The sequence below is a fragment of the Carassius gibelio genome, chromosome A5 (genome assembly GCF_023724105.1).
Source record: "Carassius gibelio isolate Cgi1373 ecotype wild population from Czech Republic chromosome A5, carGib1.2-hapl.c, whole genome shotgun sequence".
In the NCBI taxonomy this organism is placed as follows: domain Eukaryota; kingdom Metazoa; phylum Chordata; class Actinopteri; order Cypriniformes; family Cyprinidae; genus Carassius; species Carassius gibelio.
In genome coordinates, this window is record NC_068375.1 from 14,474,383 (window position 1) to 14,487,115 (window position 12,733).

At 36.3% G+C, this 12,733-nt stretch overlaps 1 pseudogene; it reads left to right on the forward strand.

Moving 5' to 3' along the window:
- Window positions 1-12,733, forward strand: part of LOC127995882 (AP-2 complex subunit beta-like) — a 28,185-nt pseudogene that overhangs the window by 11,035 nt on the left and 4,417 nt on the right.

Below are 12,733 nucleotides of genomic sequence, written 5' to 3' on the forward strand. Positions count from 1 at the left end.
GATCTGATTTTGTTTCTTTTTGGATGCCAGCTCAATTCTTGTAAGCAGTGTCTGGGTGAATGAGTGTAAGCTAATGTCAGACTTCTCCATTAAGTTCCCCCTTCAATTTAGAACGACTGTAGTTATCCTCTTAGAGAAGATCATAGCCTTCATTTATGAAGCAGACAAACTGTAAAACAGAGGAGGTACAGTGGGGACTCATTTCTTTGGTTTGTGAAGGTATGGCTGCCAGCAGTCAAGGCAAAAGGACTGGAGATATCTGGAACCTTCTCTCGGTGTCAGGGGCACATGTACATGGACATGACCTTCACCAATAAAGCCCTGCAGCACATGACTGACTTTGCCATCCAACTCAACAAGAACAGGTCTGTGTTTTTGTTTCTGATATTAATTATTCCGACAATAGTTGAGGATAATCATTGTGGCACATTTTTCCAAATATTTTTATTTGAGTTATTGTTGTTTTTTATTAAATACTACCAGTATATTTGGTTATATAACGGAATTTAATATTATACTTTGTTTAACAAATGAATTATTATTAAGTTTTCTTTTTAATAGACCCTTAAATTAATCTTATTGAATATATTTTAATGACATTTAAAATACACTACCATTAAAAAAAAGTTCAAGGTCAGTAGGTTTTAAAAGAAATGTTAAAATGTTATTCAGCACAGATGCATCAAATTGAGCAAAAAGTGAGATTTATAATATTAAGAAAGATTTGCATTTCAGATAAATTTCTAAAACAATTCTGGAAAAAAAAAGACATTTTAAGCAGAATAAGAATTGTTTCTTGAGCACCAAATCAAATCAACAAGAGATCATGTTTTGCCATAACAGGAATAACTTGTTTTAATTCAAATTAAAATAGAAAACAGTTTTGTGATATTTCAAAATATTACTTTTTTTCTTTCTTTCTTTTTTCTGTGTGTTTTGCATATTTGGTGTATTTAATGTTTTTATATATTCTTTTCCAATAATTTATCTCATTTCAGTTGTTTATAAAAAATATTTAACATTTTAACAATCTTTTTCTGTTTTTTTTTGTTTGTTTTTTTTGACATTTTCTGATATAAATATTTTCCTTACTCTACTTCCAAAGGTAATTTTGCACAAAGATAAAAGTAGATCTGCAGCACTTGGATAATCTAGGTATCTAATTAGGGTTAGAGATTATTATTTTTACATAGTTATTTAATCCATGAATTATAGGTAACAGGACTAGCCAGTAACTCAAATTTTTGCTCTCGTTCGCTAAGTGTAAATCTGCCTCATCTGTAACTAGTACATGTAGTAGAGCAATGAGAGACTGTGTACATATGCTTTGTTGTTGTCTCCAGTTTCGGAGTGATCCCCACCACACCTCTCCCCGTTCACACTCCACTGATGCCCAGCCAGAGCATCGACATCTCCCTCCCTCTCAACACCATCGGCCCTGTGATGAAAATGGACCCACTCAACAACCTACAGGTACAATGCATTAATGTTTTTCGCTGTGTGTTTGCACTCCCCCATACACACCCACACACACCCATGGGTCCTCCTGAAGTCCCTTCTTTGCATTAATCATCTCACAGGAAATAACACATTACAAATATGCCGTTAATGTTTAAATGACATCTCTGTATATCCGAACCCCCGAGCTCTCAACTGCACAGCATGCACGTTTTGTCTCTGATTATTTGAGTCAGTTGTCCCAACGTGCTTCGTTAGTTACTTAGATCATTTGTGTGAACAGCAGCTGCAAAACACTCCAGATAATGAGTACTAGCCCACGGCATGTAGTCTACTAATGCAGATCATCAGTCAGATACAAATGTCATTATGAATCATCATCGTTTCATATGATTTATATCAACATGTTTCTGCCTCATTAGTTTTAAACCAGTGTGTCGGTTCATCTTTGGATGGATGTCCAACAATGTTTGTGCTGACTGTTTTTTCCTTTATTATTCATTTACGCCACGATTCTGCCCATAACGTCCTGCTGGGTTGCTCTCTTTGCTTCATGCACACCCTGTTTAAGGATGATTTTCTGGGACTCTTCTGCTCTCCTCTTCACGGTTGTCAGTGTAAGCATCTGGGTATTCACTATTAAACAGAGCTGCCCGCTGAGTGTTTATGACTTGTGTTAATGAGTCCAGGCTTCTCATGAGCTGAAGAGTCATCACAGTAAACAGCAGCTGAATGGCCAGGAGACTCTGTGATCTGTCCATGTCCAAGTAAATTAAACAGCTGTATTAGTTATTGTTCTGTCATCTCAAGGTTATATGAGTTTCTTTCTTGTGTGGAACACAAAAACACAAATTTTGAAGAGTGTACCAGCCAGCCTTTTGCATAAAAAGTAAAATCAACATGAAATAATACATTCAGCCTGTCTGTTTTGTAAATGCATGTTATAGTTCAAGTATGTGTTAAATTGTTTTACCTTGTATTTAACCCTTAATCAGTCCTTGGGGTCCAGATGACCCCCGCTGAGAGATTCCTTCATTCTTAAAAAGTTTTCCCTTCATCTCAGGGGCATGAGACACACACAAAAAATCTGGACTTGATTTGGTTGTTCTTAAGGTGTGTAAAAAAAATGTTTTACCATTGAGGGTTGGAAAAGTGAATTAAAAAATAATAATAATTTGTTAAAAAAAAAAAGAAGTAAGCCCAATATAAATCTGAAATGTTTAACATTTTTATAAAGGCCTGGATCTAGAGCACAAATGCCAATTAGACGGACATTCTATCTCATGCGCACACACACACACACACACACACACACACACACACGTACGTTTGTTTTCGTGAAAAGTGGGGAAATATCTCTACATCTGTTTTGATGAATTAACAAACTCATCTACATCTTCAATGGCCTGAGAGTGAGTACATTTTCAGCAAATTATCACTTTCGGGTGAACCATTTTTCAAACCAATCCACATTTTCTCCAAATTTAGTCAGAAAATACAAAATAGTTGGCTGATTGTCCTTCTATGACTTATCAAAAATAAAATGATCTTCCTTTCCAGCAAAGAACACACTGGGTGTCTAAAAATAGAGGTCACTCAGGCCATAATTTATTCATTGGATTTCTATGGCTCTCTTTGCAGTCTAATAATATTTACATGGTGTAAAATATGAAAGAACTCATCAGCGGGTTGCGACCATTGATTTCTACTACCGCTCTTTTCTGCTCTTGTGCCTTTCTTTTTATTTTCCCTGTCCTTTTCTGTCCCTTTCCGTGTAACTGAAAGCTCTTTTTCCATTTGGTGAATAAGGACAGCAGCGAAATGCAGTCGGGCTGCAGAGGCGTTTTAGACCCTTATACAGTCAAGTGTATTTTAAAGTCTGACCACTCAACCTTTCTCACCCCAGGTGGCTGTGAAAAACAATATCGATGTCTTCTACTTCAGCACGCTGATCCCTCTCAACGTCTTCTTCATGGAGGACGGCAAAATGGGTACAAGCACTCTGCGCACACATGCTCAATCTAAAGTTTCACACTGAGGTTTTGATTGAGCTTCGGTTTTATAAAAGAGTGGATTGATAGCACACTTTAGACACTGATTGGCCAATCCCACTCGATAACCTTTAAACCTTTCTTCGACAGAGCGTCAGGTGTTCTTGGCCACATGGAAGGACATCCCAAATGAGAATGAGCTGCAATACCAGATCAAAGAATGCCACCTAAACTTAGGTGAGTTCATCTAGTAGAGAGGTTTTGAGATGTATGGATCAGTGGTCACTGAATCAAAGGCTGATAGCATGGAGTTCACTAATAGCAGGGAGACTGGAAAGGTCTTTTGAGCTGTTTGGCAGTGTGCTCATACCTCTTTGTAGCTTGGGCTCTGTCTTTATCCAGACTGGCACCTGATGCAGCGTTTTACAGCCAGTTTATTTTACCTGTCTTTCTGAAATAAAATTATTATATTTACATCTACAAATGTACCATGTTAAAAATGATCGCTATAAATTTTATTACTTTAATATTTAACTCACTTTGTGATATCAAAGGCAGCATTAACGTTTTTTTTAAACATTAATAATGCTACAAAAGATTTATATTTGTATTCTAATGTGTTCTTTTAGACTTTCTATTTATCAAGGAATCCTGAAAGAATGCATCTCAGTTTCCCAAAATACATTAAGCAGCACAACGGTTTTAACATTGGTAATGTTTAGAAATGTTTCTTGGGTTGCAAACAAGCATATATACAAACCTTAAAGGGGGGAAAATGGTGTTTCATGTATTCAGAGTTGTTCACAGTGTTAAAGAGATGGATTCTCACGCTAAACATGGCCAAAGTTTTAAAAAATAATTTAGAAGAATGACTGAGAATTTCTGTTCCGAAAATCTTACTTCAGGGTTGGTACAAGTTTCGGCTGTTTTTTTCCGATCGTGGATCTAATGACGTTGACGAGAACAGAAGTCCTTATGTGAGCATTTCTCACTGAAAAGCGCACCTGTGCACACATTCATGTAAGTACAACTGCATCAGATTTCTGTATTTTGTATATTCACACATAAGTGAAGATATGTTAATGGAAACAACACGAAACATCAGTTTTATAGCTCCGCTCACAGCACGCCTCCAGGAGCTCGGCTTTTTCCGGAAAGAATCGGAAAGCTGTATTTTTCTTTTATAAATATGATAAAACTAAAGACTTTTTGGATATAAAGGTCTCACCATAGTCCCAGACAGTGTTGAACAAGCATTCTTGATTTATGACTGTGACTTCATGATGCTTTGATATTAAGCCAACAATTGAATTATTTGCTTCAAGCTTTATTACACAACATCCACTGCACAGTTGGAGATTTAAAAAAGCACAAAAGCTCTGTTGACTTCAAAGGAAGGAAGAAAGAGTTCCCGCAGTTCTGTTATTATCCGTGGTTAATTATTTAGTCTGGTAGCAATGTAAAAGTGTTTTGGAACGTGGTGGGGCTGTGCACAGACTCTGACGGTACTGGTTTATTTCAAGGCTTATCAGCTCGCTATTTGTATTCATCAACCTGGAGCCAATTTGAGCATACAGCAGCAAACACGAAGGGTGGAGGAGCGCCGAACACAGGGACCAGCACAGAGAGCCTGTTTCACTCTCTTGAATCACCATTCAGACGCCAGAGGTGCCTTAATCACCAGACGTCAGACAGTCTCACTTCCCCTGCTTTCATTTTATTTAGCAAGGCACACAGATGCACGATATCATCCACCCGAATAAAGCGTTTGTGGTCTGATGGCCACATGTAGTTCACACGAAAACAGCAGTAGTTTGGCAAATCAATGCTTTGAGTTTTGTTGATGCCTTGTTTTGGGAGGAGAAGCCACGCAGTTCTGTTTCAGTCGAGTTTATTAGCATGTAGAGAATAATCAGCTGCCATTGTGAGATGCAGATTGGCTCTAGCTTGCCATGACTTGAATATCAATGTGAACCTAATGGAGTGTACAAATCTGGGCAAGCTATAACCAAATGCGTTTTCCCACACCGTGTCCATTGCTGTTATTTGTAAATGACTGAATGTTTTCTCATGGGTTTGAATTAGCTGGAAGTTGGTTCACGTTTTGTTGTTGTTGAGACTTGTCGATTTGTTCTTTATCAGGATGCAGCTGCAGTTCTCGAGTCTAGGAAGAAAGGATGCGCTCATGTCTGTGGATCAACAGATTGCTAATTATGAATAATTTCGGCACTTAATTCAGCAGAAAATAAACATCACTAATTAGTTCTCAGCGTTAATGTTTTACAACCATTTACAAACCTAATTGATGATGAACATCTTTGATGTGGACAGGGCATTCTGATGCTTTTTGAAGTTTTAGCTGATATTGATATTACTGTGTGTGTGTGTGTGTGTGTGTACTGGTATATATGGTTTATGAGGACACAAATGTGTATTTTGACATGGGTACTTCAATATTTTAACATGGTTTATGAATACCCTTTCCTGTGTCCCCGTAAAACAAAAGGCTTAGAAAACATACAAAACTGTGTTTTTTATGAAATTCAAAAATTGCCAGTAGTTTTCTGTAAGGGGTAAGTTTATGTGAAGGGTTGCTGTCGGGCGTTATTTATTATTTATTAATTTATTATTATTATCAATGTTGAAAACAGTTGTGCTTCTTAACATTTTTGTAGAAACCGTAACTAAAAGTGCTAATGTCGTTTTTAAAAAAATCAATCTTACTCAACTCATACGTTTAAAGGATGCTTTGTTTTATTGTTGTAGTACAGTAAATTAATTTGTGGTTGGAAGTTTAGCAGGCCTACTTTACAAGACCATTATATTCTAAAAACATTTCCCCAGTTATGTTTACAAATTGTTTGCAAAAACTGAGAGGAGCGTTCTTGCTGCAAGATATGACAGCGAATGAACTGTTACACATGCAATACGTTCAATGTTTAGTTGTGCTCACTGAGACAAATTTCAGTATTACTGTTTTTCATATTTTGGTTGATGGTTTGTTGTAATCCGTAATAAACATTAGCTCGCTACAGACGTGAATGATACCTCAACTCATGCGGCTTTGTTGAGGAGAGATGTGATTACTTTTCTAAGCTGTTAGACGTGCAGTTGTCACTTGGAAGTTGATAAAACTGGAGGGAATGTCTTATAATTTACCACAATATCATAGAGATGCAAGTGGACTCTTCAGCAGCCACCTAGCAACTGCATAGCAATGTGCTAACAGCCATACTCCAGCAAGCGCATAGCATTGCCTCGGCAGCCACCCACAAAACCCTAGCATTGTAGTGACATGTTTTGCTTTTTCTTTTGAAAGTTAGTTTTAATATTGCATGCTGTCCCTCCTCATCCACCTCTCTCTCCCGTCACGAGCCGCTCTGTGTATGTGCTATGTATTGTGAGGACAGACTCAGAGGATTGACAGCAGTGTGAACTGAAGAGAGTCACAGCACACTCCACAAGTTGCTAACACCAACTGTCTTCACCTGAGTCTGTGGCTTAAATAACGCAGACTGGCTGCCATATTCATATGTCAACCTTATGGCTTTTTATTTCCCCAATCTGTCTTTCTCCCTCTTCAAATACTTCATTACGTTTTATTGTGCCACTTTGCTCTTGTGTGCGCCTGTCCTTGTCCTTCAGCACATGACTATCTCTGTTGCCAGGGGTTTCATCATTCCCTCGCTCTCGTTCCATGGTGTCCAATGCTCCCAAAATGCAATGATATGGCTCAGGAGTGATTTATCCCAGAACACTGAATTGAATTGAACTTTGCAATTAAATTGCATACTGTGCTTCTGCTGTTAGCCAACCTAAAGCTGATTGTGAAGAAACTGACAGAGTTGTATTTCATGTGTATTCAGTGCATTCATCCATGGTTACAGGTTAATGGGTTTTTTATGTATGAATTGTAGGTAGCTTTTCTTCTGATAACTGTAGTCTAGTAAGAGACTTTTATGAATATCTTGGTGGGTAACTATGTGTCTGTGATATTGGCAGATACAGTGTCAGGAAAACTGCAGAACAACAACATCTACACCATCGCCAAGAGGAACGTAGATGGCCAGGACATGCTGTATCAGTCGCTCAAACTCCCCAATGGGATCTGGATCCTCGCCGAACTCTACATACAACCTGGCAATCCCAATTACACGGTAATCACTCACAGCGCGAAGATTCACCAATTGCTATTCAAACAAAGTCCGACTCGAGGAATGCATGCCAATTTGACACAAAAGAGCAAAATAAATTGTGTCCCTTGACAAACAAAATGCTTTTGACATGGTCCAGAACATATTCAAGGACATCCTTCATCCCTTAGTTTGAGAGAATAATATATTAACATAAAACCTGGTTTATTTTTATCTCTTTATTTATTTATTTTTTTGTACACCAATCCACTCTGAGGTTTCAGCACATTATTATATAATTCAGTGCGCTGAAGATCAGGCTTTTAAAACATGATAAATGTATGACCTTGAAAGCAGTGCTTTCTGCTGGACTTGCTTGCCTAATGCATTCAGTGAAGAGGAAGGTCAAGAGCAGAGTGAAGTATTCAGAAAAGGCTTGTCTCACGACAGCTGGAGAGCTGATCCAAATTTTTAAAGCTCATTGAGCCCCAGTGCCCTTTGATTCTGTGGTTTCAAATAATTATTCATTTGTGTCGGTGCTATTTAACATTCCTGAATTATCTTCATAAACAGTGATATGCATGACATGCATATGTGCCGTTACATAAGCAGAATCTCAATAAGTGGCAGCACTCTCCTTTTGTGGTTTTGTGTTGAGCCAAAAAGTTTAATGAACTACATTTATTCTACACTTTTGTTTATCTTAAAGTGTGACAGGCTCTAAGAAAACATCCAGTCTATTATTGAATCAGCTGGTTATTCACTCACTGCTTTTCAACTGATTCAAAGAACTTTGAGTGATTCTTTAAAAGAACCAGCTCTTAAGAGTCATTGACTTGTGATTCAGTCAACACTAGTTGTGTGCAGCCAATAAGAACAACCCATTAGAAATTATTTATTGTCTCTGTATTATTCTGTGGTATCCCAGTCTTTTCTTTTACATTTAACTATTGGTGACCACAGACTTATAGCTTGGTTATAATGTTCACCCAAAAAGGAAAATTCTGTAAACCTGAACCTGTAAGACCTTCCTTCATCTTCAGAACACAAGTTAATATTTTTGATGAAATCCGAGAGCTCTGTGACCATACATAGAAAGCAACAGAACTACCACAAACAAGGCCCAATAAGGTAGTAAAGACTTCTTTACAATAGTCCATGTGACATCTGTGATTCAACCGTTATGTTACAAAGCTATGAGAATACCTTTTGTGTGCAAAGAAAATGAAAAATTACTTGATTCAACAATTTCTTCTCTTCCGTGTCAGTCTTCAACGTGCGTTCACGAGAGTACCACAACGCATGTGTGTGATGATGCTGCTGATTCTTTTCTATACCCAGTCCAAGTGAAAGATATAACACCAACATGTCAGAAAAAACAAACAAAAAAAACTGAAAAACTGAGTTTGAAAAAGGATCACCCACTTGTGTCAGTATTTTGTTGAACCACCATTTGCTTTAATTGCAGCCTTTAGTCTGTTTGGATATACCTCAACTAACTTTGCACATTTATCTTTAAACATCATTTATTTACTTTGTTGTAGTTTCAAACTACCTTGTTTTAAATGCACACAAAATATATTTAATACAATGTCCAAGCTGCACTTTTCTTATTTAAAGAATATGAATGCCTGTTGTCCCTGCCCTCCATCCACTTTCATTGTGAGGGGAATAAAAGCAGCTTGGACATTCGGCTAAATATATCCTTTTGTGTTTCACACAAAAAAAGAAAAACTTAAACAGGTTTTAAATTACATTATGCTGAATGTTTTTTTATTTTTTAGGTGCATCTCTTGTATAAACCTCATATTATTATAAAATTCCCATCAGCCTATGAGCTGCTGACTCTGTGTCAGTGGTGCTTCACTGACCTCTCATCAGATATCAAATCTGGTTGCATTTGAAATTGAGATGCAAATAAGTATGGAATACATTGAGTATGGAAATAAAAAAGTTTGAAAAAAAGGTCTGTACTTACATGTTTTATAATTCATGTGGAGCCAAACATCAGCGCTCTGCTCAAGACTCTGCCTGCTGAATTGAAATCTCTCTCGCTCAGTGAGGCACAGAACACAGGTTGAGCTCCTGCAGTGAACCTTTACTTGGCAACAGCATGACATTGGAGATTGATAAGCTCCAGCTGTACATTTGACAGTGGTTGTTATAATCATATGAGTGAGGGAGAGACAAATTACACCATCATATTCATCAGTTTTAATGCTCGTTCATCTAACACAGAGCACTTGGATAAAACTGGCTTTATGACAAGCTAGACAGAAAATCCCTCTTCAGATCTTTACAAGTCGCTGCTAAGCATGCAGAGATGTGTAAATGTGTGTTTGTGTAAGAGAGAGTGTGTACACAGCAGATGGCCAGTGTCTGAAAGCTTTAAAAACTTCTGCCTGTGCAGGTAGTGAAGGGATGGAAGGTTCTGGATTTGATTCTGGTCTTTAACGGTTACATTTAATACTTCTAGTACTGGCATTATATTTGAAACGAAAGTACTAATCCTAAAAATCTGAAAACATACAATTACAGTAATATTTATATTATTATAATGTATAGTATTATATGATATATATATATATATATATATATATATATATATATATATATATATATATATATATATATATCTCAAAGTAAAGTTTCAAATAACTATTGTGAAATTAAAATGTCAAAATATGAGTGAAATAATGTTCAATTGTCATTAAATTTATATAAAAATAAACTGAATACTTTATATAAGTGATCATACAAACTTTTATTATATTTCAAATGATTAAAAGCTTCTTGTCGGAAGGATAGTGGCAAAGATTGGTAAAGATTAATTAGTTTTTAGGGCTGCGTAGTCATGCTTAAATAATAATCTTTTAATGTCATCTAATAATTATTTTTTTAGTTAACAAGTTATTGTTACACTGAATGACATTAAACATTTTTTCTGGTAGTGATTTTTGCAGTGTGGAAAAAGAAAATTAATTTTAAAGCTGTGTAAAAGTTGTTTTATGATGCGTAAACCTGTCTTTTCGTTTATATATATATATATATATATATATATATATATATATATATATATATATATATATATATATATATATATATATATATATATATATATATATATATATATATATATATATATATATATATATATATATATATATATATATAGGTCAAAGATATATATATATATATATATATATAACCAAGTAAAAAAGCTGTATGGATTTGATTCCCTAATTAGAATCGGATCAGTTGGTAGAAATAATAACAATGCATCTGTTAGAATAGTTGGAAAAAAATCGTGAATGTCATTTTTTTTTTTTTTTTTAAGCATTGTAGTCCTTAGGACAAAAACATACAAAAAGCAATCTCAGCTGACTGGCCAGCAAGGCATCTGCCTTCAGTTTCAGCAGCCATGGACTGTACAAATTTCTCTTGGGAAGTTGGTGGCCAAATTAAGAGGCTGCTAAATAGATTAATCTGTCGATTAGCAATAGACCCCTCTTGATTATTCAGAAGGCATCTGCTCAGCCACCTCTGCTGAGCTTGATTGCCTGAGGCCCCCTGAGGCCAGATCGGCTCAGTGCGATCAGAAACCCTACCTGATCCCAGACAATTGATTTTTAATGAGACTTCGTCTCTCAGTATTCTGGCAGCATCTGGCTTTGATCTGAACAGATGATAACTGGGCTTCATCGAGGCAGCGCGGTTTAACCTAACAGCCGGTGATGGACTGCTGTTGTCTGCCAAGAGCCGAGACCTCTGGAAACACATGCCTCAAGTAGAAGTAACCAAAACAAGCCCTGCTGTAGGTGGCATTATGTTCCTGGTGGTCCGAGAATTACTCAGTGCAATCGACTGGAAAAAACTCCACTTGGATTTATCTTCTGTCATTGTGAATATAGTGACATTTAAAGGGAAGCGTTCATTGACCGCAAGAGCTGAGCTGACCTGTATGTATAAAGGTAAATCCTATTGGAGGATGTTTTGTTTTGTTAACTAAGAAAAAGAGAGAAAGAACAGAGAAAGGAAGGAATACAGTGGAGTCAAAAAGTCTTACTCACTTTCAGAATCTAAATTAAACCTGGAAATGACCTTTTAGAGTTTTGAAAAATATAAACCAAAAAATGTTGGAAAATAAAAGAAATAAAAAATATTCTACAGTTTCTGGATCACTAATCAAATAAGTGAATTACTGACATTGATCGAGTGGCTCTTTGTACAGGCAGGCAGAAGTTTTTATTTCCACTGAAGCTCAGTGTGTTCTTTGGCTCCTCTTAAATGAATATCAGCTCTGACACAACCTTGTGGAGTGCAAATTGTGTAATTCAGATTTCTCAGGTCAAATTTTGAATGTAACTCAACTACTCAACTCAAATTATTTGAAAGTAAAATGAGTTCCAATACTAGGCAAGGCAAGTTTGTTTATATACCACATTTCATACACAATGGTAATTCAAAGTGCTTTACATAAAAGAAAGTAAAATAACAATGAAGAAAAAGAATAACAAGAATAAAATAAGCAATTTTAAAACTTTTACAATTATTAAAAAAAATACTTATTTAAAATGAATTTAAAACAGTTAGAAAATTATTTTACATAAAATAAAATAAAAAGCAGTGAAAATGTAGTGCAATCAGTTCGGACATTGCAGATAGCTCATTCAATAAATGCACAGCTAAACAGATGAGTTTTGAGTCTAGATTTAAATGTAACTAGTGTTTTAGCACATCTGATCTCTTCTGGAAGCTGATTCCAACTGCGGGCAGCATAGTAACTAAAGGCGGACTCCCCCTTGTTTTGTGTGAACCCTTGGTATTTCTAACTGACTTGATCCTAGTGATCTGAGTGGTCTGTTAGGTTTATATTCAGTGAGAATATCTGAAATATATTTCAGTCCTAGGTCATTTAGTGACTTATATACGAGTAAAAGTACTTTAAAATCAATCCTAAATGTAACTGGAAGCCATTGTAAGGACCCGAGGACTGGTGTGATATGCTCAGATTTTCTGGTTCTAGTCAGAATCCTGGCAGCAGCGTTCTGCATGAGCTGCAGCTGTCTAATGGTCTTTTTGGGAAGGCCGGTGAGGAGCCCATTACAATAGTCTGTGTCACCTCTGCAGTTCAAAGAAGAATTTTGTTGT